Consider the following 27,516-nt stretch of genomic DNA (forward strand, 5'->3'; position numbering starts at 1 on the left):
TCAATTGGCTCTACAATAATACTCACTGATTCTTTGTTTGAAGTGATTAGCTTTTCAATCCCCCTGCACTTAGAGATCTTGTTTCACCTATGTCAAGGCAAGTTCAGAAAACCTAATTAGCTGGGTTTTGTTTTTATAATTAGGTCCCTAAAATAATTCATAGGTGGTGTTAATAACCCCATTTAAAAATCTATTAAGCTTTTGGAAAAGTCGGACAGAATCCTCTCTGCTGTTCCCCTCCCCCACCCCTTTTTCCCTTTGGAGACATGGTGGTACTTCCTTTTACAGTGCGCTAATTAAAAACAGTGGGATTATGGTGGGAAATAATACGCATGTGAGGTTATCATCCACAGGGCAAAAGGAGGCTGCTGCTTCCCCCCCGCCCCTCCGGCTCTGAGCTGCGTTCTTGGTCGTTAGAGTTAACTGGTAAAGTTCATTAAAGGACAGATTGTTTGTGCACGCTGCAAGGACCCTTGACATTTGTGGAGCTCTGAGCAGGGCCCAGAAGGGAAATGCTAGGAAGAGAGAATCTGCAGAAAATGCTGGGCTTGGATTGTCATCTGGGCTTTCTCCAGTGCAGGCGTCGAAGGCAGATGAACCCAAAATGGTATCTACCGCGCGGTGAGTTTTAGAAATGTAAACACTTGTCCTACCCACCTGTTTCTCTGCAGCCTCAAGGTGGTTCTTACGGGCATCTCTGACAATGACCCTGTGCTCTTCCAGCCTGAGCAATGGGGCGTGGTTTTGTAGACAGTGCTACAGGTCTGTAATGTAAGTTCCTGTGAGCATGAACGAGGAACCAAGAGCCCCTTTTCAGATAAGGTGGAGAGAAGCCAGTTTTTGCTCTTCTTCTCCCCACCCTGACCCGACCCCTCTCACAAGGATAGTGTCTGTGCTTCTGTCAGCTCTCCCAAATTATTGCTGCCCTTGTTTGAATTTTGCTGAGATCTTCGAGTCGGTCTTGTTGTCATGGGGGCATCACCGAGTAATGCAATGGAGTCTATGGGTGTACTCTTCACAATTCCAAGATTTTCCCACAAGGCGCCAAAGAAGAATATAAAGGCAGCATTATCTTGTAGCTAAAGCGCAGAGGAGAGTCAGATTTGGGTTCTAGACCTGTCTCAGTTGTGAGCTTACTGCACAGCCCTACGCTGGCTTAATAATCTTTTGTATTGCAGTAGCTCCTGGAGGCCATAACCGAGATCCGAGCTCCATCGTGCAAGGCACTGAGTAAAAGCAGAGGGAAAGACTGCTCGGGCTCTGAAGAGATTTCAGTCTAAATAGACAAAGAGCTAAGGGATAGAAGTGTGATTGCTCCCATTTTACAGATGGGGAACTGAGACACAGAGCAATGAAGAGACGTGTCCAAGCTCACGCAGGCAGCCTGTATAATTGAATTCAGACCACTGGGGTCCAAGCCCAGTGCCTTCACCGTAAGACCATCCTCACAGTGCCCTGATCCAATGAAGCAATTAAGCATGTGCTTAAACTTTAAGCGCTTGAGTAGATGCATTGAAATCAGGGATTCTTTACAAGCTTGAAGTTAAGCCCGTGCTTAAGTGCTTTGCTGGATCAGGTCCTTGTTGGGCAAGTGCTGCTGCTCTATCCATTCTGAGGATGGGTAAAATTGCAGAGAAAGGAGGAGTTCCTCTGGTTACATTTTGGCACTGCCTGCCGGTCCGTTCCCAGTTGCTGTCAGTAAAGGAAATTTGCAGACTTTTTGCTTGGCACAACTGAGTTTTTTGGCTCCCAAGTCCAAAAAGATCTTCTGAGGGAGCTCTGAAGCACATCACATACACCCCCGCCCCTCTGAGCAAGCCTGAGAAATGATGGATTTCCCACTGCCACATTTTCTACCCAAAAGTCCAAATGTAATTTTTTTTCATTACCCCTCCTGGATGTGACAAGGTCTACTTAAAAATGTAAAGATTCACAACTCCACATGCATTCCACGTGAAGCCTCCAGATTGCTGATTTATTGTCAAGTTACCTGGGCTGGAGTAGAAGAGCAAAGTAAAATCTACAAAACTGGCCGACGTGGCAAAATTAACAGTTGTCAGCAGTGAAAGGGATGAAGGCAAATGTTAATACTCAGCAAACTGTGGCATGGGGATGTGAAGTTGGCTTCACGCTCTACGTGCAGAACGAACGTCTGCTGCAGAAACAGGAACGTGGGGGCTCGACAGAACCCATGGCTGCGGTAGGAGCCATATGGAGCTGGTAATGCTACTGAAAGTGACTGTTACATTTCAAGGAGAAAGTTTGCCTTGAAAATTGGAACTGAACAAGCCACACAGTATATTGGATCAATTAGTCCATTCCCCTGCCAGTGCAGGATTATTTTCTAAAGGTGAGGAGACAGGATTCCTGGGGTCTAGTCTCAGCTCTGCCGCTTGTGTCCTCTGCGACAACCCATTGTTTGCTTTCCACCCAGGCACACCCAGAACATTTCAGGCCCAGACAGGTGGGAGATAGGAGAAAAAGGATCGGATTCACACTTTTGAAGTGGTCGACTAATTATTTAACTTTTGTGGGATGTTGAATCTCAGATACCGCTCCAGATTTCTCTTGGGCGTTTTGGGAAAGGTTAACTGGAGTTTGCTGTTTACGAACTTTTGATTCTGAAACTCTTGCCCCAGCATTTTGAATGTATTGCGCTCAGCGGGGAGAATTCGGAGACTGGTGCTCTTCTGACAAGCAAGAGGCATGGTAAGCTGATGTCACTTTTATAAAAGAGCAAATGCTTTGGAAAGCTCAGGAAATGCCAACTTTAGTTTTTACAGGTTTCAGAGTAACAGCCGTGTTAGTCTGTATTCGCAAAAAGAAAAGAAGTACTTGTGGCACCTTAGAGACTAACCAATTTATTTAAGCATGAGCTTTCGTGAGCTACAGCTCACTTACTAAAACACACACACAACCTCCTAAATCACAGAAGGTGTAGTTCAATTCTCACAACCTTGTCTCCAACCCCAGAGCTCTGCCCATCCTCTCTCTCTCTCTCTCTCCACACACACCAAACACTTTTAAACCAACCACCACTATTTTATATATCATCGCTTCCCCCACCCCTTGTATTCCTAGTATGGACCCGTTTGCCTGCTGCCATGTTGTTACAAATTTATGAACTATCACTCACCACGTATTGGCCACCAAGTCTTAGACAGTAGTATAGCCCAAGGCAGTGTGGTCTAGTGGATAGAACAATAGACTGCTACTCAAGATCCTTAAGTTGTATTCTTGGCATTGTGATCATGGGCAAATCACTTCACTGCTCTTTGCCTCAGTTTCCCCATGTGATACCAATTTGATAAAGCGCTTTGAGCTCTATGGATGAAAAAGCACTACATAAGTGTTGGTTAGTATTAGACATACCTTTCTCCTCTTTAATTGTCCATGCACTGGCAGAGATAGAGACACTTAACCCTTCCTCTCCACATGTGTTGGAAATTGAGCTTTGCCATTCATCTGAGCTGATAATCTACCTTCCAAAAGGCAAACAAATAAATTAGTGATCAAAAGTACAGCTGTAATTCCTCACCATCCATCCCTTGTTCACCACATATTATGGCTCAGTCACTGCACCATAAAGAACTTGCATACTCACTCTGCCTCTCTTGAACATCTATGGAGACAGTAACACGAGGGAGATCCTGCATGCACCTTGCGATTGATCTTCTATTGAGTGCTTTCATTCCTTGCTTTCTTTCATTCCTTGAGTGCTTTCATGTCCTCCAGACATGCAGGCTCTCTTTGCTGGCTCCCCCCTGGACTTGTCAACTGTCTAAATGGGCCATCTTGATTATCACTACAAAAGTTTTTTTTTCTCCTGCTGATAATTGCTCATCTTAACTAATTAGCCTCTCAGTTTGTATGGTAACTTCCAACTTATTTCATCTATCTGATCTATCTATCTATTTTACTATATGTTCCATTCTATGCATCCGATGAAGTGGGCTGTAGCCCACGAAAACTTATGCTCTAATAAATTTGTTAGTCTCTAAGGTGCCACAAGTACTCCTGTTCTTTTTGTCTCCAAAGTCTGTCCCTTGCTTTTATCCCTAGTGCTTAAAAAACTGCTCTATGCACTGATTGTGTCTTTCTTCACGGCACTTTCTTCCTCTATGCCCTCTAATGGCCATCCAAGTCTCTAGATTTCTTCCTTGCCCTTTGCTGCAGATCCATTCACCTCTTCCAGGCTCTGCTCACTTTTCTCTGCATCTAGTTCCTTGCCTCCAGCTGCCCCAGGGTGAATCACAGGTGTACGACAAGGATATTTGTAGAGGGTCAAAGTTAACTTGACTTGTGGGATGTTAGCTATGACTTTCCAGACTTTGCAAACATTCTTGTTCACCTTGACTTGGATGCTTTTGCCTTTCAAACACTTGGGCTTCAATGACTGTTACATTCTAGCAAGGGATGATTTCTTAAATAACTTGGGTAGTTAAAAACTGGAACCAACGCTATTTTTTTCCTGAGAATCTTCCATGACTTTCTTTTCAGCGATTCTGATAAAATCAGGAGACTTTCTATCTGGTAGCGTTTTGAAGCCATTCTTTTCCAAAATTGACCATCTTGAGTTCATAAAACTAGACATGTAAGTACTTGACTTTGTAGCCTCTTAATGGAAATCACAGGTCCATTTTGGGATGTGTAAGCTCTTGTAATGCTTCCAGGCAAGGGGCCTCTTCTCTAATACCGTATGAAAAAACAAAAAGATTAATACAAGATGAATTATGTTATATTAGTGAAAATTCACATCATTGGAAGAGCAGCTTTTCCTGCAAAATGCACCAATGTAGCTGAATCTGCAGATGTGTTAGGGCCTCTCATATCACAAATGTTTGTCAACTCAGAAGAAAGTGGACAGGGCTTGTTCTTTAGCACCTGACATGTCAGTCCATGCTGTGAAGTGCAAGCAGGGGAAGAAAAATTAACACATAAAAGAAACACACAGTTTCTGCAGGGAAATTATCTAGTTAAAACTGACTAACTGGCATTTTAACCAGGAAAATGGCACGAGCAATATTTTCCTCTTGCTTTCTTGGGAGAACCTGGCTATATTTACATTGCAACTTCCAGTGCTCTGAGCTGGGGGAGATAAGATTTCATGCGAACCGGGGGGTGGGTGGGGGGAAATCCTGGAAAAATGTTAAGCTGGAACAATCCTGCAAATCCTTCATGGTTCATGAATCTACAGTTCTCAAATGTGCAGCACTGTAAGGGGGGGGGGAGTGAGAGAGGTGGGGGGCTGGGTATATTTGCATCTTGTAGCCATTCTGGGGGTCATCCATGTATCGGAAAACTCAACTCTCCTGCTTTTACCCTTCTTAAAACCCATCTTCCCTTCTGCTCTTTCTTGCCAGTGTATCTTTTTTTAAAGACGTTATTTACCTTCCAAAAGGCAAACTAAATAAATACGTTTCAAAAGTGAGCACAAACTTCCCCTCAGTTATCCAAATACACTGACTGGGAAAATGTTACTCCAGTTATTCCACCATTAAAGAAATACTGTCAGGTAATTAAGAACTATTATTTATTTAGCAGTTTTTTCTCCCCTTTTAAAAGATTTTTATAAAACCCACTTCTTGATCCTGTAAGGTGCAGGGTGCCAGCAGTCCCATGGATTTTGTTGACGATAGAGGAAGTTGAGGGTGTTTCACAGGATTGGGACCGTGAGGAGCAGAAACTTGTCTGTGCCTTTTGTTTCTATAAATGTTGCACTAAAAATGGTGTGTGTTTGAATTTAAACATTCAGGACTGGAAACCCACATACAGCAGCTATGTGCTTGTGCATGAGAAGAAGTGAAACTGACCAGACTAGTTTCACTGTTCCTGGTGAATCAAATCCAGAAAACAAACCATCATTAATTCAGTTTCACCAGCCCCACACATTCAAAAACCATGAGATGGGCTTAAATGGTGAGATATAAAATACATTTTGGGTTCCTTTTATTGGCCTTCCTGGTTTTGATCCTTTAGCATGCACAAAGGGCATATTTTCAAGCTTTTTGCTGCAACCATGAGGGCTAGACATTTTTTTTTAACTGAAAGTTAGATCGTCACATAATCATGTGCCTTCAGGAGCTGAGGAATTAAGAAAACAATCAACTGTATCAAGACTCGTGATAAAATGGTGAGAGTTGGCAATGCTGTAAATGGCAACAAATAAATTAGGAGACTGAGGGGTCTGTAAATCAGACCCAAGACTTCTTTAAAAAGTGACACACTGAAGCTTCTTAACACAGGTGAGGTTTAAAACCAAAATGTATATTTCGGCAGAGTCCCTTTTTGAACACTGTCTGGTGGAAGAACACCAGGGCAGAGTTGCTCTGCACAATTGTCTAGGTCCCTCTGGTCTTTGTTGGCTGTTTGAAATCCTGATGTAAGTGAGAGTAAGGTTGGTTTATGGGGCCTCAGTCTTTTAATTTCAGGTTTATGATCATTCTTAAAGGGTTTTTTTCCCATGAGTGAAGTGGGGTGCAGTGTCAGTAATTTCTTTTGATGTTAACTGAAACAACACATTAAACTGTGCCTAAAAGAAAACAAATATGAGATCCTGAGTGTGAAATATACCTAAGCTAATCTCAGCAGCTCCTAGTTACATATGTGGGTTATTATAAGAGAAAGAGGCATCTTGCCCTTTTGATGAATTAGGGTAGTGGAGGTGACTTTCCTGCAGGAAGATTAGAGACTGGCAGGTATGATTTGTCTAACTCTTTTTCCAGGTTGCTGCCTGGCCCAGTTGAGAAATCATTTATTACGAAGCCAGGCTGCTGTTCCAGAGTGCTTGCTCGCTGTGGTGTGCGATTCAGTGAGCGGTGTGGTTGGGGGCCCTAAGAGATTTGATCTTGAAACCAAGACTGGTGCAAGGGGTTCTGCTGGTGTCAGTGGGACCCTTCCCCTGACTGAGGACTGCTGCGTGAGTCAGGGCTGCAGGATCTGCCCTCCGAAAGTAGGTGCAGTAGGGCAGCAATATTGTAGATTTATACTTTCTCTTATCTGGGGCATGGCCCTACAGGAGCAATTTGTAGCCAGTCGGAACAAGAGACAGAATTGGCCCATACATACATCACTGCAAGAGGATAGCTTTTGTTAGGGCTAGGATTTGAATCCAAAAGGCCAAGTTATTTGCCTCTGAGGACCTTGAAAGTTGACTGTGTCAAGGAAAGTTACATTTAGGATTTATTTTTTTAAAAATTCCTTGCCTGTTAATAACAAACAACTGCTTGGTTGCATGCCCCTGAAACCTGTTCTCTTACAGGCTATTGTGGGATAGCTTTTTTTCCTCCATTGCACTCAAGTTGGCTAGTTATTGAAGCAGCTCTTGTCTCGTGCCGTGTTTCTCCTCCTTTTTGACAGTGGGGACTGGCTTGCTGCCTTCCTAAAGTAGGTCAGGCAGATCTCAGGGACCGGCACAGGTCCAGGGACCGGTGTTGAGAACACTGGTTCTAGTGTAATGAGCATAGGGCTGGGAGTCAGAAGAGTCTTCACAACTCTGCCACTGACTGACTTTGTGACCCTGGGCAAGTCTCTTAAGCCTCTATAAGTGGCATGCTCGCTCCAGATGCCCAGTGTTTTATGTAATCCTTTGCACTTACTGTTTATGGTAGGGTTGCCCGTGAGGGCTAAGCTGTTGGGACTGCCCTTTTCCTTTAAGATACAACACACCGTTGTTGTTTTACCCTTCTTACCTAAGTCTCTGAGAACAAATCATGCAGATTTTGAAACAAGGGATAAAAGAGAGGCCTGCTCTGGATCACGTTGATCGCGTGTCTGTCCCTTTTTAAACATACAAACTGTAAAACAAAATGCACCCCACACTCCCTCCCTCCAACATCTCCCCCACCAGCTTTCAGCCTTTCAGCAAGATTCTTTTCCCCCCAGATGCAACAGGGCTTTCCTCCCCCACCCCCCGCCACGACAGAAACTATAGCCTGCCATAAGTCTAGTCTTGGAGAGGTGGGGGCCCCAGAGGGGCCAGGGAAGAGTTGCTTGAGGCCTCCTACATGGCAGTTGCTTTTAATTGCAAATAGTGTGATATTTAAAAAGGCGGGGGAGGGGGAAGATCTTTTTGCTTCAGGCTAGAGAGAGAGAGAGATTGAGAGCTGGCTGCTGTGGTCATCGGAGGTGAAGAATAAGTCATAAATGATCTGAGGGCAAAGGCCAGGTATAGACTGGTAGCTGCATTGTTCCCAGCAGCCTTGGAAAGGACCTTGCTGCCCCACAGGGCTTGCAGCTTAGATCAGCTTAACCCTTCCCTCTTCAACCCTGCTAACAATTAGATAGCAAAGTCCAATGGGGGAAAACAATACATGCTTCGGATTTAAATATGTCAATGTTTGGACTCTGGTTAATCTTGAGGAAGAGAGAGTTTAGGCCCACGTTCCCTTCCGTTAATTTTTCTCAATGGTTTTGGGGAGTTTTGGTTGCCCAAGAGGTGCAGAGACTCATGATCCTGCATTTAAAATTCTTCTTCTGTGAGATGCAGTCAAAATTCTCTGCTGCTTTGAGCACCCGCACCAGTAAATCTGTTTGCCTAACCTTGTCCCCTGGAAGCGGACATGGCAGAGGGGTGAACACAAAAGGAATCCCTGTAAAAGCTACAATTTCTGCTTGTGAATGATGAGTTTGATGGGATTCGTCCCAAATTCATGGAAAGCACCACTTGTGCCCTTCACCATTCCTCCTTGATGATCAAGGCCCAGGACCCATTCAGAGGTGACATGTTACTTGCATGCTGCTGAGTGGGAGTCAGGGAGTCCACGCCAGTTTAATTTACAGGCCCGTGGAAGTGACAGTAGGGGGCTGCTGTAGCTTCCTCTTTCTCACGCCCTTCTCTTGCTTTTCCTGCACCCCTTCAGCCTATCCATTATGCCAGCGGAGACTCCCTGGCCTGTGCCCTCGTGAGCCAGAGTAATACATGACATACAAAGGGGTGTAAGTTACACATTGGTAGATAGGCATAAGGGAATATTAGGTGGAGGGCTGGAAGAAGGTTTGTTATCCCAGTGCAGACTCCTATAGGCTCCGTGCTGAATTTGGCATTCAGTTCCTTGTGTATGGATAACCACTCACAAAAGCCCGGTTGCCCAGATGCTGCACTGAGGCTGTGATGGGCAGGAGGCCCCAGACATACGTGCCCCGGTTCCTTAAGGCCTTCCTTGAAATGTTGCTTCGGGACTCTGAGCAGTGCCTCGGGGAGGCATTGGGGCTAGGAGGATAGACTCCAACCCTAACCAGGCTTGATGCCTCCCAATCCCTGACCCTGACCTTACCAACTAGAGCATTTGTGCTGTGTGCAAAGGCTTCTCCCTGCCCTTTTGGGGAGGGAGCGGATATCTCGCTGGATTGGTTTCAGCAGCTGGCCACATAGGCATCCATCAGTCATTGTCCTCTGTTAATGCTCAAGCCAGCTGTGGCAGATGGCCAGCAGCCATGATACAATCTTCTTGGAGCAGAGAGGGGAAGTTGCTGGCTTTGAATCTCCACTTGCCTTCCTGCTCTCGGAGATGAAACTTCTTTCATCTTTAAAGAAGGAGCAGGGAAAGCAGATTCTCAAAATGTCTGCGCCAGGGCAAACAGCACAGCTGGCTGGTTGTGCAGCTCAGCCTGTTTGCATTTGCAGGACGCTCCTGGTGTAACGGGGGCCCACTGTTGGTGCTTGCCCTGACCAACAAGGCACCAACTAGGGGAGGCAGTATGGTCTAGTGGTCAAAGTAAAGCACTGGGAGTCCAATAGGAATTCCAACACAAACACTGCCACTGACTTTTTGTGAACTTGAGCCAAGTTGCTTAAACTCCCTGTGCCTCAGTTTCTCCTCCTGTAATATGGGCGGGGGGAGGGATGGCATTGTAAAGGCCTTTGAGATCCTGATTTGGAAGTTCCTACCATGGGATCGCGTGGAGCCCTGATATAGCACCGTTCATTGCCCATCTTATAGCGAAATGGGGACAATCTCAAATTGCTTCGTGCATTTTCACTCCACTTACAGTGAAGTTTCGCTCTGCTTGGAATGAACGTCTCACTCCACTCTGCGTGTGTGTTTTACTGTAGTTATTCCACGGAGTTTTGTCCGAATTTACACCAGAATAACTGAGATTCGCATCTGACCTGCCGATTCCATGAGCCATATTCATCCCGGGTAGAACTCCACTGAAGCTGGTGGCATTTCACCAGGGAAACATCTAGCTTAGTATGTTCTTCAGCAGGAGAGCTCTGATGGGGGAAGAATAAACCTCTTGTTCTGTCACAGAGCCCTGCCATTGCTGGCCATGCAGCACCCTGACTGCATTATCCCTTGAATCAAAGCAGAAGTTGGCAAAGAAGAATGTTTAACTGGAGCCTGTGATCCTCAGGTGTGACCCTCGGGGCCCTGTCACAATGAGATGCACAGTCATGCTCTCTCCCAGACGCTGGGTTAAAGATTTGCTTGGGGCCAGTCAATAGCTCGCACTATCTTCCTCAAGAATGTGTCTGCTCTTTTTCCTGCTTCCAAGTAGCAGCACTTGAGTCTCAGTCCCCTACTTGAATCACTGCACTATCTCCACTTCATCAGAAACCAGCGTGGAGTCTGTGATGATTGTTGTGACTCACGGTGTCACAGAACTACTTACCCTGTGATTTCAGCTTTAATCACTGATCCACTATCTATAGAGCTGCCCGCGGAACAGTTCAGATTGTAATTATAGGAAGCTCATCTGCTGCAAGCCACAAAGCAGGCTTTACCATATGCCTTTAAAGGTGAACTAATGTCATGATGAAATAACTGTGTTTTGCTGCAGATTGATACCGCCGGCTCAGAAGTTAACGTACGGGATGAAAGCTCTGACATTTTGCAAGCTGCACAATCGCTCTCTAAGTCAAGTTAACCTAACATTCCCTGTTGTTTTACAAGGGATTTGTAGGTAACTGGCAAGTATCCTCAGATGCCAGGGACAGGGAGAGTATTTTGATACAATGGGGTTGAGCTGAAATGGGTAATGGCAGCCGATGATGGTGCCTTTCTAAGGGTGTCTCCTAGGGCACAGAACTTTCTTCCATCCCTGCCCCTCAACATCCATCTTGGTATCTCCTACCACTTCTAAATGGCCCCTGAAAATCTCTTTACTAGAATCACTGTTACCCTCCATAGTCAGAAACCTTTTCAAGTTGTTGGTTTTACCTGAGCTACCATAGCACCAAGAAGTCCTAACAGAGTTCAGACCCCATTGCACTTGGTAAACCTGGCGAGAGAGTCTCTGTTCCGGAAAGCTTCTAGTCTAAATAGATCAGACAGACAAGGGTTGACGTGCCAAGAGGCGCAGAGAGGTGAAGTGACTTGCCCAAGGGCATTGGCACAGCCTGGACACTCATCCTCTTGCAGCCTTATAATGCTGGTTAATATAACAATCCATCAATCAGAGAGGCAAGGTGGGAGAGGTAATATCTTTTAAAGCTTGTCTCTGACTCCAACAGAAGTTGGTCCAATGAAAGATATTACCGCACCCACCTTGTGTCTCTGGGACCAATCTGGCTACAAGTACACGGCACTCAATCATTCTAGAACACATTCCAGCCAAACATCTAAGGGAAGAACTTCACAAACATGAGTGAAATAAGGCTCTCAGTACCTTGGTGACATAGGAAATACTGTTCGGTTCTCCCAATAAAACGGGGGCGGTGTGGTACAGAGAGGTGAAGTGATTTGCCTAAGGCTTGTGGCACAGTTGGGAATAATCCAGCCTCCTGACTCCCTCCTGTGCTTTCGAGCACTAGTGAACCAGCTAAGCTGGAATCTCCCCCTTTCCACTAGCACTCAGCATTGACCTCAACCGATTCCCTAAATCCTCAAGTTCAAGGCCAACTCAGCCCTTCGCTACTCTGCAATGGATAAACTGAGCTCCAAGCAGTTTGCTGTGAGCGGCTCTTTCGGATGAGGCGTCTAAAAGGGAAGAGCTCATGTCTGCTCTGTGTGAACACGTGATCCCATAAAGAACAGGAGGACTTGTGGCACCTTAGAGACTAACCAATTTATTTGAGCATGAGCTTTCGTGAGCTACGATAAAGTGAGCTGTAGCTCACGAAAGCTCATGCTCAAATAAATTGGTTAGTCTCTAAGGTGCCTCAAGTCCTCCTTTTCTTTTTGTGAACACAGACTAACACGGCTGCTACTCTGAAACCTGTCATAGTGATCCCATGAGAACCCACAAGTGTAAGGATCTGATCAAAATTTCCTTGCTGCTGGCTTGTTGCTATCCCCTACCCCAAAAGTAGCTGCATTTCAGTGCCACTCTATCCACCTACTTTAATGACACGTGTGGCATATCTGCTAGAAAGGTGCCATATGAAATATTCCCCCCTCCCGTTATAGTATGTAACTTTTTCTACCCCTGCTCTTTAATTAAAGACTTTATCATGGAAACAATCCCAAGGATCTAACCGCCCAAAAGCTTCCTGCACCCTAGTTGTTCCAAAATCTCCCAACTCTGCCTCTGTGTTAAATTGTTTCTTGCCTTCCTCTTCTTCCTCACCCTCCTGTAACCGGCCACATAAAGATAAGTAACGAAGATGGTTTTATTGCAAGCAGCTGGGGAAAATCACGTTGCTTCACCTTCCATAAAATAGCCAAGCCTGTGCTTTTTTTTCATCCTGCCCATTCGCACATCCACTATAAAAGGGGCATCAGTTATAAACATTTCCTGTTTGTGCATACAGTCTTCCAGTGCTTATGATGTATAGACTGACAAAAGGCTTAATGCTTTGAATATATAAAACACAAGGCCTGTGCAATGGAGGGTGACAGTTGCCCTTTAATGTTCTGCTTTTTAAAGATCAGGGTAGAGTTCAGAAAGCATAGTCATGAGGTTTAATGATTTAATGGGGACGACTGGGGAGCAAAAATAGTTACTACACCCTGGGGAAAAGTGGTTCCTCATACATATTACTTTAGCCTAATGGCCTATGAATGCTTCCTCGGTGACATAGGAGGGTGTCACGGTACATAGACTCTATAATACTGAATGGGTTGATTAAATGTATATTAAACAATACTAAATTGGAAAAAAAAGGCACCACCAACTGTATTTATTCTGTTCTTACAAAATGTTGTTACTCATTCAATTTCATTTGCGATATTATAATTTTTCCCCCATTTCGTGCTCATCTCTCGTCGCAGGGCGATGGAACCAAGTGTAAACACCGCTGATGGATCCAACGTGGCAGAATTGTAATTTGAAGATTGATCAGGGGGTGAGGGAATAGTGCCATGGAGAAATACAGAATTCGACTGCTTGTCGCGGGGTTGGGGGAGGAATCCAGGTTGCGCTGGGCTGGACTGTTAGAAGGGTCCTGAGGAAAAACAGTGAGATGCTGGAGAAATATATCAAAGAAGGAGAATGGAGTGTTCTGTCTGAAAACTGGCCTCTCTTCATCCTCTGTCCTAGTTCAGCTCCATCTTTTGATATCTTTATACTATGTTCCTTTCATTGTCTGTTTGAAGCTACTTTGCAATGTGCTGACTTGAAACTCCAGTCAAAATTAGCCAGAACGCATAAATGGGTTTTCCGTTCTTCTTTTTCCACTCAGCGATGTTCTCCACATGCTACCTGGGAGATCTCATATAAGCAAGCTGTGGCTTCCCGCTTGTGAAATCACGAGTCTTGTTGCTTATCCAGGCTAAGACTCAATGTGAAAGGCATGGAAGGCAATCTCTTTGTGGACATCTGTGATATCTGTTCTGCTGGGTTTCACTTTTTCTAGGGCTAGCTGACCTTCCCTCCATTCATAATTCACTGATGTCTTCTGCTAGTGATCACACAGAGCCTAATTCTGCCAGCTTTGCTCAAAGGAGTCCGAACAATGAGTCCTCTTCAGAAGTAAAGTACTGCTCTACAGTAGTAAGGATGGCAGAATAGAGCGTACAGCTTGCAGGTGATTTCTCATATAAATGTAAATCTCACACTCACATATATGAATATGCATGTTGACTCATGCATACCCAAGACAAAAAGATGTCTTTTCCTCCTCCTTTTTATCCCCCAAATTTGAAAGGGAAGATATTAACAGTTGCCTAATCTTGTGTGGCACATGGAGTAATCTAGGCAAAGCTAATCTTTTATGGAGAGAGGGTTCTGATAGGCTAATTTACCAGTATGTGACTTAATCATGATATAAACTGTTAATTTGGTGTGAGTGTTTAAAAGCTTGCCTTGAAAGAAGGCCGATTTAAGTCTCGTGTTGGAAGGCCGGATCTACCATTCTGCTTGGGTAGAGGGGAATTTTTATTCCATTGTCCGATCTTGTGTGAAATATTGTACTTTGTTTATCTTCTATGCTTCCTCTGTGACTTTCATATTCCCATCAACCTTGATATCTTGATTGGCAACTCCTTTTCCTATGGCCCTACCAACAGCCTGGATTTTAGTTTTCTTTTCTTTCTCTTTTCCCTCAATTGGTTGCTTATTCCGCACCATGTGGTTTCAAGCACAATTTACAATTCTCCATACTGCAGAAGTAGCTAGAGCTGATAAGCCCGCTGGAGAGCAACTCCAAATTAAAGGGACAGGGCAAATTGCCTCTGTATAGAACTGCAGCATGGCTGCAAGTGAGAGAGAGATTGTTTTGACTGGAGAAATGATTTTCAGAATGGGTTGGGAGGGGTGTGTGGGGATGAGGGATTAACTCTATAACGTTATATGGGAATTATTCTCAGACCCATGTTCTTTCATCCTCTTTAAAGTCTTGTTGATTTGACTAGAACAGTGTTCAAATATTTGCTCATATCCACTATGTGACGCGCTCAATGCATTGCAAAAGTACGTGATGCGTTGCAAGAGTACATGAATATGAAAGGAGGAGAAAATATTTATCAGGCTGGATAATGACTTTCATTAAAACCTCATAGAATGTGGTTCAAGCAATGCCTCTTCGGATACCCACCCCATTCCATGTCTTCGTCTTAAACAACAATCGGTGTGTGGGGTGTATAAAATACCGATGGATGACATGAATCGTTGGTGGGGAGGGGTGAAGATTCATGCCATCAACCAGTATTTTATACACCCCACACACCGATTTTTGTTGAAATAATACTGCTTGGAGAAAGGGTGGGTGGTACAGCCATCTTCGTGTTCAATGCTACCACCAAGCATGTCAAACAGGCTGCTGCTTCGAGTAGTATCCCTGGGGGCACTCTATGTGCACACAGCCACAGAGTGCTCAGGTGGCTACCCCTATATACTCAAGATGGGCTGAAGTCACAACTTTTGGATTCAGTTCTGGCTATCAAACACACCCAGCATCAGGGGTGGGTGGGGGAGCATGGGGATGGTTTTAAATTTGGAATGTTGGCTTAGCCCAGGGGCCTTCTCACAGAATTCACACCAAGATCCAGGTCTGGGTTTTGAACAAGCACAAACCTATGGTGTGTGAGGTTTTTTGTTTGTTTTTGTTTTTTTACATCAGGGAGTGTGGGTCGGATCTAGCTCTTCAAGATATGGTAAATGGGATGGAGGGATACACTGCTGCCTTCTCCTTTCATCCACCATCTTTTTCTATCATTCATCTGCCCTTTTTCTGCTTTTTTTTCCCTTCATTCTGTTGGTTCTTTTCTCAACGTCTCTCCTAATGTGCACGTGAACCTAATGAGGGCTGGAGTTCAAGACAAACAGCCCAAATGTGCTTCATCCAAGTAGGGTTGAAGCCCCAGCAAGCACAGCTTGCTCATCCCTCTGGATGTTTCCCTGGCCCTTTAAGATGGGCCATCAGGTAAATTCTTTCTTTGGGCCACCCTTAGGTGGACTTTAAAATGCAGAGGGAAGCGTTGTGCCATTCCAGTTTATACTGGTAGGAAGAGAAGAATCCACTATTGGGGCCTCTGAATGGAGTGAGCTTCCAGTAGCTATATTCTCTTTTCTACCCTCTCCCCCCCGCCCCGCCTCCCACCTCCACAAAGGAGGAAAAAATTTAATCTCCAAATTGCAGTCTTCCCACTTGCTCCCTCTACCTGCCATTTTTAAACAAATGCAAATTGAAACCCTCCCTGGGTTGGTTCATTCCCTTCCTTCATGTAACTGATGTTATTGGATTTTTATGCAGCACATTACACCCTGAGCCATGTCTTCCACTATTTTGCTTTCAAATTGTATCTCCTGCCATTTGTGTCACATTTAAAATGCTAACAGTATAGAATGTCATTTACAGAATCGGGGCGTTTGCTGCGGAAAATTAATTTGACTTATTCCTTCTGCCTGTTCCTATCTCCAGGCCAATATTATGCTACTCATTCTACAAGAGTAATACTTAATGAATAGGACTATTAATAATGTCAAGGTCCATGGGGGTCTTATGGGTAACGGATAGGCGTAGACTGTAAGGGGGCAGTCACCTGACTTCGGTTAATGTTCCATGAAAATATCAGGCAGTGGAATGTAATTATGGAGCAGAGGATAGTAAAAGAGGAAGGGAACTTGGAGTTTCTTAAATATTTTTTTTAAATTAGTCAGTGCTTTTTCGGTAATTTACATGAACCTTGATCAGGCCACGTGTGGAAGCTATTTAAAATGTAAAAGGAAAAACCAACAACTTGGGAGTCGAATCCATAAAAGGGGCTAGAGTCGGCACAGGTTACATGGATATTGCAAGAGTGGGGGGTGGGTGTGTGGTTTCTGTTTTGCTGGGGTGTGGGTGTGTATTGTTGTACCCAGAATATATTTGTTGTAGCTTTTTTTAAATGAAAAGCTATGGGCGGGGGGAACACGTGTTAATTTTATAATGGGCCCAAATTGCAAACAGAAGAACTAGAATCCGCACGCAGCTATGTATTGTATTCCTTGCTGAGAAAATGCTAGCCAGGATAACATGGCTTGAGGCACAAGCCTACCGTGGGCAGGTGGCATGCTAGGAAAGTGCTCGTTTTTCTCCCCCCTCCCCCCCCCGTGTGCTAAGCTGCTCTCAGTGCAATTGGTGTGTTGGGCGGGGGGGGGGGAGAGAGAGATCCTCCTTTAGGGTCAGATCCAACACCAATTGAACGAGTGGCAATGCTCCCATTGGGCTTCAGGGGGTGCAGGCTTGAATCATAGAATATCAGGGTTGGAAGGGACCCCAGAAGGTCATCTAGTCCAACCCCCTGCTCGAAGCAGGACCAATTCCCAGTTAAATCATCCCAGCCAGGGCTTTGTCAAGCCTGACCTTAAAAACCTCTAAGGAAGGAGATTCTACCACCTCCCTAGGTAACGCATTCCAGTGTTTCAACACCCTCTTAGTGAAAAAGTTTTTCCTAATATCCAATCTAAACCTCCCCCACTGCAACTTGAGACCATTACTCCTCGTTCTGTCATCTGCTACCATTGAGAACAGTCTAGAGCCATCCTCTTTGGAACCCCCTTTCAGGTAGTTGAAAGCAGCTATCAAATCCCCCCTCATTCTTCTCTTCTGCAGGCTAAACAATCCCAGCTCCCTCAGCCTCTCCTCATAACTCATGTGTTCTAGACCCCTAATCATGAGCCTTAGAGCTAAGCAAGGGGAAGATTTGAAGACTAAGTTCCAGTGCAGTTTGTATCTAGGATCGATTGGATTAATTATCAGGTTTTTCTGGGGCAGAGGGAGGCAAATAGGGAAAATTGCAAGCTGCGCCGTTTGCTTCTCAGATAAAATCTTTTTTTCTCCTCCCTGTAATCGTTGGTATAAATTGGGGAACATGTGTCTTGGTGGCTAAATCTGAAAAGGGAACCCAGGAGTCCTATCTCTTCATCTGCTGGTCTACCACCTGTTGCCACGTCTATACTGCAGGCTTGAACATCCACACTGCACCATAAACCTGGGCTTACAGTTGCTGGATCTGGATCTCTCAGCCATGCTAATGCCTCTGTGCTGCACTACGCAGGCCTCCTGACTCTGGTCTGTGGCTTGAGCACTGTCCACATTGCAAAATGACACAATGGGACTCAGGCTCTGACCCACCCCCCAGCAGAGTCCTAAGTTCTGGATCCTGAGTACTTGCTGATCCAAATCAAACTATTTGTGGGTGGGTGGATGGGAGTTGTGGGCTCAAACCAGAGTCAGAGCCCGGGCTTAGTGTGCAGTGTAGACACGTTCTGTATAACTTGGTGCACAACTTAACCTCTCCAGATGTCACTTTCGCCCTCTGTGCCAAGAAACCCCCCTTTGCTGACCGGAAGCCTGGTGCAGAACTGGGCCCCTCGTTTATAAAGTGCAGATGAAACACACCATGAGAAGAGCTCAGTGTTGTGGAAGCTGTGATGGCAGAAGGTCATTGTTTCCTCTTTTTTCCTTCCTGAGTAACTAGCATTTTCCAGAAACAGACAATGAATTAATATGTATTAAAAACTATGATGTTAGTCAGCCAGGCTCGGTCAGACTTGGGCAGGGGAGATGGCTGTAGGCTAGGAGTTCAAGTCCTCTTTCCTAGCCCACCAGGAACTGGGAATGCTGCTGATGGAACACGATTTGCTTTTCGGAAGTGTCTCACATCACTCTCTAGCAACCCCTCTGGCTGACCCAGCAGCTTCAGTGACTCTTCTTTGACAGAGTCACAACAGGGACATAATCTACCCCATCCGACTGGGTGTCCCTCTAGGCCAGTATTCTGACCCCACAGGAGCCAGTGCCAGATGCCCGATTTCAAGAATGCTGGTAATGAACAATTCTGGAGTTGTCTGTCTCCCTGACCTCCTCGGTTAGAAGACGGCCTATTGCCTGAAGCAGAACAGGAGGCCCAATGGGAGAGATGATGGTGAGGAGAACAGAGGATGGAGGCAGACACCTTGGGGAGTCTTCCTCTCAAATTAAATCTTTGACTCTCCAGGTTCTCAAATGTAATTTGAAAGCAAAGCCCACAAATTCTCCTCTTTGTTGATAGGATCTGTACACTTGAGAAGTATTTCAAGCGCCGCTATGGAAATACGCCCCATAAATGATCCAGTATGACTGAGCTCAGAATTGCATAGTGGGTTTCTTCCATTTAATACCTTAGTTCACCCTTACGCCCCTCCACCACCACATTTTCTTTCCCCCTTCGGGAAGCTTTATTCATTTCTGGGGCCTGCATTAATATTATTGACAATGGTAGGCAGACACAGTAGGTCTCTTCGTTGTGTGGGGCTCACTAATTCTTACTCCTAGGTCACATGCTGACAACTTCAGAATGGAGTCGTATCCCTCTGTCATAGTTCTCCATGAATAAACATGAAAGAGACAAATGAGAGAGCCCTGTACATTGCTTTGCAGTCAGCCTTGCATTTATTTCCCCACCCCACGTATGCAGTAAATGACAGCTCTTAATTCGGTCACTGGAGACGCGCTTCTTGGTATTGTTAGCATCCTGGCATTGTTTGGCTGTTGACTGTCGGACTGTGGTGGGTGGGTGTTTTTTAGTTCAGGCTCAGATATTTAATTGCTTCTTTCCAACACTAACTAAGAAGCACCCTGTAAAGTGATGATCAGATACAACATGAGGGGCATGCTAATTAGGAAACCATTTATATTCTCCATCCATGTGCAGGATGCATAAGCATTTAGCCAAATTCTGCTCTGAATTACATGGGTATCAATCCTGAGTCATTTCACTGAAATCAATGGAGTCACTCTCTATTCAGAGCACTGAGGCTGATGGAGTTGGTCTGAACCTACATTGGTGAACCTCAGCAGAATGTGGCCTACCATCAGCTAACCCAATGCATGAATTTGACAGACCATATGGTACCTCCAAACTATCTATTGGGCAGTGCTCTCCGGCTGAGGTGAGAAAATATCCCCTTGGCCTTTGATAAAGGAAACGAAGCAACAGCTGGATATTTTTGCAAGTCCTGCAAAATCAATGTTGTTGTTGCCCCCTGTGGTCTCTGTAGCAGGGGATAACTAACACAACTCGCTGGAGCTGTGAAGGTGCAAGAGCTGGTGCTTGCATGCTAAGCAGAGGGGGTCTCGTTAATTTCAGCCCCATCAGGAACACAGTGGGGGGCGGGGAATAAACTGATATTTGCCCTGAAGGAAAAGGACAAAATTGGAAAGGGCAGAAAACTTGTATTTTAAACTTCTCGGAGGGGATTGCACATAATAGGTATCATCACGTTATAGAGCATATTGCAACATCCTGCTAAACTGTTTCAGCACCCTGGACAGCAACTTTCGCTCTGACTTGGGATATGGTGGAACGGTATACGTGGGTGGCCCAAGTGGCTTGAGTCTCTGTTCACTTGCTTTAGGTCAATAGTGAAACTGACTTTGGGTCACTGAGTCCCCATTTGCGGTCAATGCTAAATCCACCACGCAGTTTGGCAGCAATGGCGTGCTCAGCTCCCGGGAGGCTCAGCCCTGGAACGGTAGTGAATCAGCAGGTCAGGACCCAGGTGAGAGCTGAGGGAGGGAGGCATACACAGTATGTCTGGTTAGAGCCAGGCATATTGATACCCAACTTTTCTCCACCCCTAAATTAGCTAAATTTAAAAATAATGATAGTAGGAAGGATTATTCTTCCATCTGAAACACAACTTTCTCCTCTAGCTATTGGGGGGGGGGGTGCACATGAGCATGCCCTCTCACTGAATATCTGTGTGTGTGTGTGTATACACACACTCACAACCTGGGCTGTGAGCATGACTTTTAGTACATGAATAGTCCCATTGACTTCACTGGGACTACTCACATGCTCAAATTTATGCTCATGCTTATGTACCTTGCTGAATTGAGGTAAACAGTGTGTGTGATTTACATAGAGAATCTTTGTGTATAAAATGAACCATATTTACTTAGCAAACAAAGATGCTATGAAACTACACCTTTAGCCCATATATAGAAGCTTTAATGGCTATAGCTATTTACTCTGTTTTAAATATTTCAGTATAACTATATTCTCTCTCTGATTTGAAACTGGGCTAATTTTTGTCCAGATCCAAAATGTTTTCTAGACCTGTAACTTGCTGGCAAATGCATTTAGAACATCCTTGCATATGCATTAACCCTACCCTGCTCTCCGGGCCCTCTTTGCAGCTTCACAGGAATTGGGACCATTTAACATACTCTGGAAATTGGGTCTGATGAATTGCAAACGAGCCCTGTTTATGCAGGAGCCTTAGCTTGGAGATTCAGGCGAGGGACTGGTATTGTGACTAAGGCTGGTCAAAAATTTTCCATTGATGATTGTTTGTGGTTTTTTTACTGAAAATTGGATTCCTGATTAAACAAACAGTTTCACAAAAGTATCTGCTTTCCTTGAATATTTTTTTTTGTTTTATTCTTTTAATCAGAAAACTGAAAGTTTGGGGCCAAAACCTGAACATTTTTCGCAGTTCTTGGCAGAAAATCTTCACTTTTCAGCAACCAAGGAATTTTTGGCTTTTTGACAAAATTTGGACATTTTCTGCTGAAAATTAGAAAACCAATTGTTTTCATTTTTCATTTATATTTTCCTGGGGGGGGGGGATTACTTATTTTTGACCAGATTCATAGATATGGCCAAAAGGGACTTATTTAGTCTTACCTTTGCCATAACACAAGACATAAGATTTCCTTGAATTAATTCCTGTTTGAACGAGAGCACATCTTTTTAGAAAAACATCCTATCTTGATTTTTAAGATTTCCAGCGAGGGAAAATCCAGCCCAGCTCAGCTCTGGTTAGGACCTGTATCCTGAGATTGGAGGGAGAAGGAACTGCAATCCAATAGTCACCAAACTGGGATGCTGATGCTGCATAAAGTGATGTCCCTTAAATTTGCCAGCTTTGCCTTAGATAATGAACAGTATATGTGGTGTGTTTGTAGCATCCTCTCTGTTTGCATGATACCTAAAGAATGCTGGAAGCAACATTGTTTAGTTTATCCAAAGAAACTGGTACAGTTTGAAGGGAGACCTCTGCTGTTGTACATATCCTCTTTTTAAAATAACCCCATAGTTTAATTGCCCACAAGTCCCCCAGTAACAGAGACAGCTGCACAGAGGTAGACAGCTCGGCAAACTTGCTTTAGGGAGATATGAGGGCTCGAAATTCTGGGTTTGCAACAGCTTGCGGGCTGTATCCACAAATAAACACAGCATCCTTCCCCATCGCTCCCCGCTACACCTTGCTGTCTCCTCTCTACTCAGATTTACAGCTGCCTTGTCCAAATATATTACAGGAAATAAAGGATAAAATGCTTTTAAAAACCCAGCTCCCCAACCAGGAGAGCGGGCATCAGGGAAATAAATGAGCCAGTTTGTTATACTGCTCAGCTTTTGCCTTGTGAAGGTAAGGCCTCTTTTTTTTCCCTATTATTATTATTATTATTTTTATTGCCACCCATTTGCCTTCATTATAATGTATTTGTTAATCCATGCTTCAGTCCATCAATTTTGCATTCCGGGCTGGGGGCGGGGTTGGTGGGGGAGAGGAAGGAGGAAGGGAGTGACATACAAAAAGAGGATGCTGGCCCCTTAAAAAGGTGAAGGACACAGTTCTAGGACGAGGGGCCGCTTTACTAGCCTTCCATCATCCTTGTAAAAGGCAAATATGCAGTCAGCAAAAAAAAAAAAAAAAAAAAAAGATAAAGACTTCCCAATTAATAATTATTCTGATGGCCTCATCAGGATTCAGAACCTCTCAGGTCAGAGAGGACAAGTGTACACCTTTCTCTCCATTGTTTCGCCCGCAGGTGAGCTGATGCTGCCGCGGCACCATCTCTCTACCTCTCTGATGCCAACTTTCCTTCTCTCCTTCTCTCTTTTTTTTTCCCCCCTTGGTTTTTTTTATGAGGCATCCTGAGTGTAAAAAATATGGCCTGCCTTTATGGTGCTCCAGCACGAATGAAGCTATAAAATTATGAACAGTTTTTATGATGGCTATTCAGGGGATGCTTTTATATTGATGGTGCACAGGCTGTATCTTATTTTTTTTTATCCCTCCCCCTTTCCTTGGAAAGAGATCACAGCTGGGGGGGGAGAACATGAAGGGAGGGGGACCCTGTGTAACTATTTTTCATGCATTTAATATATTAATTATCCGGTAAATGCTCCCTAGGCTGTACTTGGGATGCCGAAGAATGACAGCTTTTCAACGAAGCTCCAAAGGCAGCCCATCAGCCCACAGTGTATTATGTCGGAGAGGTCAGGGTGGGGTTAATGTAACTTTTTATTTGCTGATTTTTCATAGGCGGGAGCAAAGCTCGTAAGTGGGCAGGGGAGGGGGAGACTGAAAAGAAGGTGCAAAGAGAGCAGAGATAATGGCAAGTCAGTTACTCCCTCTCCCCATGTCCTCCCTCACAGTCCACTCAATGTCAGATAGCTGGACTATGCAGAAGAGAGAGATGCACATAATGCTCTGGAGGTGTAGCATCCAGAGGTGCTGGCCTGCAGAGAGGAGACCAAAATCTGGTGGGGAAAATTTGAGGGGGGTGGGAGAAGAGATAGAGGGAGTGTGTGTGTGTGTGTGTGTGAGAGAGAGAGAGAGAGGAAGGGGAAACCATCACAATATTGATCTTCATTAAAGCCTCCAAAATGGAAAATAGAGAAAAAACCTTATGCAAAAATTTTGAAAAGTGCATCCAGCGTCAGAGGGGAAAAAAATCTAAAGATCAAAAATATGAGGGAAGCCGGGATGCCAGGCAGCTTGCAAAGTCAAGTGTGTTTAGTGAGGGATGATCTGGGCAAATAATGAATACAGAGAAATAAACAGATCGTTGTGGGATCCCACTGTCACTCAATTTACAACTGTCCGTATTATGTGGTCTTGGACCCCAGTCACATTGCTGTGAGGACTTGAAGCAATACTGTCTGCAAGCAAAGTCTGTTTCCCCCCTCAGCCCCCCCCCCCCCCGCTCCCTCTGTCCTCGTTTTATGGAAGGTACAGATCTAGGGCCATCATGTACTGATCTGGGGCAGCCCTGATCTAATGGTTCTACGTATCGGAGTATTGATCTAGGAGGTAATAGGAATTTAATTTTTCTTTAAAAGGCCCACCAGCGACCTTGGGCAAAATATTTTTCAAAAAAAACTATGTAAATTGAGATTAGAAGGCTAAAGAAGTTTGAAGAATTGAGATCTAACTTTTACCTATAAATTCTATAGCAGGGGGACAAGTATGGTTTTGTAGTTTAATATATAGAGCCCCAGATGATAGATAAATGATAAACTAATCCCGCTACAGTAAGTGTCTTGGTTTAAAAATCTGCTGTCCATATGATTCATTAAGCTATACATTTTATGTGTAGGAAGGGTGTGTGTTCACACACACAAATGTTCAACAATTGCTCATATCGTATCACTGTTAAATCTGAATTGCATAAAGTAAGTCATACTGAAGGTAATTATGCCAGCTGCTTTATTATTAATTTAATTCTGTAGTACCCTGTAAGCATGCACGTTGCTGCACAGAGAGTGAGAAGTGGCAAAAGTAAGAATTCAAAGAGCCACTTCCTGTGAGATGCTGAGCACCTCCTGGTCACTCATGAGCTCCTTCAACTCCCCGGAGAGTCTAGGATGCTCGGGACTTTGTGTTCTTGACTGCTTCACAGGATTTGGCCAAGAGAGCTTATGATCTGGGGTACTCATGGGTCCAATATAGTTCAAAATTGGTCACCAAAGAAGCTAAGGGGATAGTCACTAAAGCTGGAAGGTTTCTTGGGAGCAGCAAGCTTTTTAGGAGGTAACTTGTCTCATGAGAACTGACCCATGTATAACCCTGGTCAGCTAGGAAAAATGATTTCTGCTGGGTCCTTAGAACAGCACATTCAGGCTCCAATCCAGGAAGGCATTTTACCAATTGCTTAACTTCAATTGCCTGAATTGAAGCCAATGAGACTACGCAGGTGCTTAAATGCTTTGCTGGATTAGGATATTATTTATTATTGGCTTCTAAAAGGTAGAGGAAATCTGTTTCACACAGGCTCTGTGTGGTAGTGAGATGCACTGGATAAATACGTAGTGTGTTACAGTAAATTATAGCAAGCCAATATAATTCTTATGCATTTTTTATATGGAAAAATACAAAGCACAGGTAAAGCAGAGTTTTAAAATGCTTTTCTGTGTATTTCCTGGATGTATTTCTCTTCAGGGAGTTGCCTTAATAATATTTAGCATTTTTAAAGTGAATGAAAGCTATTATTTAAATCTAACATGGAAATATTGTCTCTGGTGTATTGGTGGGGCCGCTGAGGTGGATTGACTTGGTCTATATTCCTAAAAATTTCTAGCTTCCAAATCTGTGCTCAACCACTAGACCATGTCTCTCTCTCTTTAAACATCTGTGATAGGAACAATAATCTTCATGGAAGATAACAGGCATGAAACACATGAGGAAGGGGGAGAATGCATGGCTCTTCTCTGCATAAAGTAGGTAAGTGTAAAGCTTCCCAGGTTATCCTTATTGAATGCTCTTTGGTGGGAAAGGGAGTACATGTGAATAGCATTGCCATTGGGGCTGGGCGTGATGTTAGTGCAACAGGGAGGATGGTGGGTTGGCACGCTCATGTACTGCTATTCTTTCTTGAGTTCTTTCTTGGTACTGTCTTGGCATTCTCTGCATTTCAGGGGTTCCTGGGGATAGCGGTGGCCTCAGATGCATTGCCTGCTGCAGGAAAGGCCGAGAATTTGTGAGGCTTGAAGATATCCATCGCCCTCGCAGGCACTGAGCTAGGCCTTGTAGTGCAGTGTGGCTGGGGTGATGGAGAGCATGCCTTTGAGCTAATATTGCTTAGAACCAAGCACTGGTTTTTAACCCTCCTCCTCCTCCCTCGACTTTTTTGCCAGGAGGAAAAGCTAGTCCTGTTATCAATGACAGCCAGGTGAGAGCTTTTCCTCTCCCTCTACATGCTGGCTAGGAATATGCCCAGGGTGGTCCAGTGAGGAATCTTAGGGGCAATCCAATCAAATGTTCACATGGGGCACCCCCAGGTCCAGTCTCTTCCATTTCTGAGCCCATATGGTACATTGTAATCTCTCCTCCTTGAGACACCAGAAGCTGGAAGGCAAACCCTAGCAGGCATGTGAGACAAGACTAAATCTGGCAAGGAAAAAAAGTCTTGAATGAAATCTGAGCAGAGCAACCTTTCTTTTTCTCAAAAGATGAGAACCATAGCAATTTAATTATCTGATGGCTTTGAATCTGAGGTCTCTTATTTGCTTTCAGAAATCACGCAGTGGGGATGAAAAGCACACATGTGTGCATGTTGTGGCGGGTGGGCATATAAGCAAAACTACATCAAAAAAGAACCTACAAACCCAGTGGACACTGGACAACATATTTGCTTGACTGCAGAGGATCTGTTACCGCTTCTAAAGCCGATGTTCTAACAGTCTTCCCATTTATGTACCCCGGGGCTAAGAAAAGGGCAACTAATTGGCACGTAAGATTTCAGCCCGGGAACTTGAACTTGCCCATTTAAAAATGTGTGCTTGGCCTCCTTTGCGCGCCTGTCATTTAAAGATTTAATTTCAAGTGAACTTTTTGCTCCCATAGCTCATATGTGCTTTTACTTTTGCCTGGCCTACAGAGAACATCTCCAATATGCCCATTCTGCTGGCCCAGAGGAGAATGCTCAGCACAGGTTAGTGGGCCTATCCTAAAAGTGATCATTTAAAAGATTCTTGTGACGGGGTTAAATAAAAGATTGCCGGTCTTTAGATGGGATGTACCAGCAATTACAGCCTTTTCGTATCACAGAAAAACAAACGTGGCCAAATTGGTAATGTTTAGCAGCTGGCTAATGTGCACGTGCAGTCACTTAATACTTAGTCCTGCAAGGGGCTGGACTAGACGGGCTATTGAGGTCCTTCCAATCCTACATTTCTATGATTTCCCCCCTCCCCCCCAACTCCAAACATACTTGTATTAACACCGTGTAGCCTGCAAATAGCCAGTTGCAGCTGCATGGTGTTACTATTGTAAGTATAATAAATGCTCACTCGGTCACTGAGTTATTAGACGTCAGGCTACATGGGCCCATTCATGCTTGGATGTAAAATCCATTGCTTTTCACCTACTGACACCAGCGTGGCATGTGGCCTCTGGGTTATGCATGCCAGCTTTGGATGCCTATAGTTGCAGTCACTTATTAATGTGTTGCCAATCAGTCAAATATTCCGCTTCAACTTTTCCCCACGGCACTAAATTGGGGCCCAAGGTGTATCTATAGGTTCGTACTGGGAAGTTCCCAGTGGCTTGGAGGTGTTGAGTCCAGTGTTTTGGTTCAGGCCTGTCTTTGCTGGACTATGGCATCTGCCTTTCCCAATTGGCTCCTGGGGTAAAATGTCCGGAAGTATTTTATTAAATGGCAAAAATGGACCTGAACTGAAACCCCAGATTCAAGCCACCCCAAGCTTTGGGGAAGCTTGAATCTGGATGCACCATTTGTGGTGCAGTGAGTGTGATGCACTTGAGAATGCAGCACATCTATGTAAAGTATACCTATAAAGAATACATGCATTGAAAGCCTGATCCAAAGCCCATTAAAGACAATAGAAAGACTCCTTTTGACTTCAGCAGCCTTTGCATCAGGCTCTGACTCTGATTATATATGCCAAAGGCCCAGCAGGTTAAGTGAAGACCTTT

The 27,516-nt window shown here is 44.5% G+C and overlaps 1 long non-coding RNA gene across 1 annotated transcript in view; it reads left to right on the forward strand.

The window, feature by feature from the left end:
• The window catches only part of LOC140899873 (uncharacterized), a 186,668-nt gene that overhangs the window by 82,828 nt on the left and 76,324 nt on the right, over positions 1-27,516 (forward strand). Inside the window, exons 4-5 of the long non-coding RNA XR_012155489.1 lie at positions 25,220-25,302; positions 26,459-26,512. This is a non-coding gene — a long non-coding RNA (uncharacterized lncRNA). The remainder of the gene's footprint in view (positions 1-25,219; positions 25,303-26,458; positions 26,513-27,516) is intronic.

The sequence above is a fragment of the Lepidochelys kempii genome, chromosome 17 (assembly GCF_965140265.1).
Source record: "Lepidochelys kempii isolate rLepKem1 chromosome 17, rLepKem1.hap2, whole genome shotgun sequence".
NCBI lineage: Eukaryota > Metazoa > Chordata > Testudines > Cheloniidae > Lepidochelys > Lepidochelys kempii.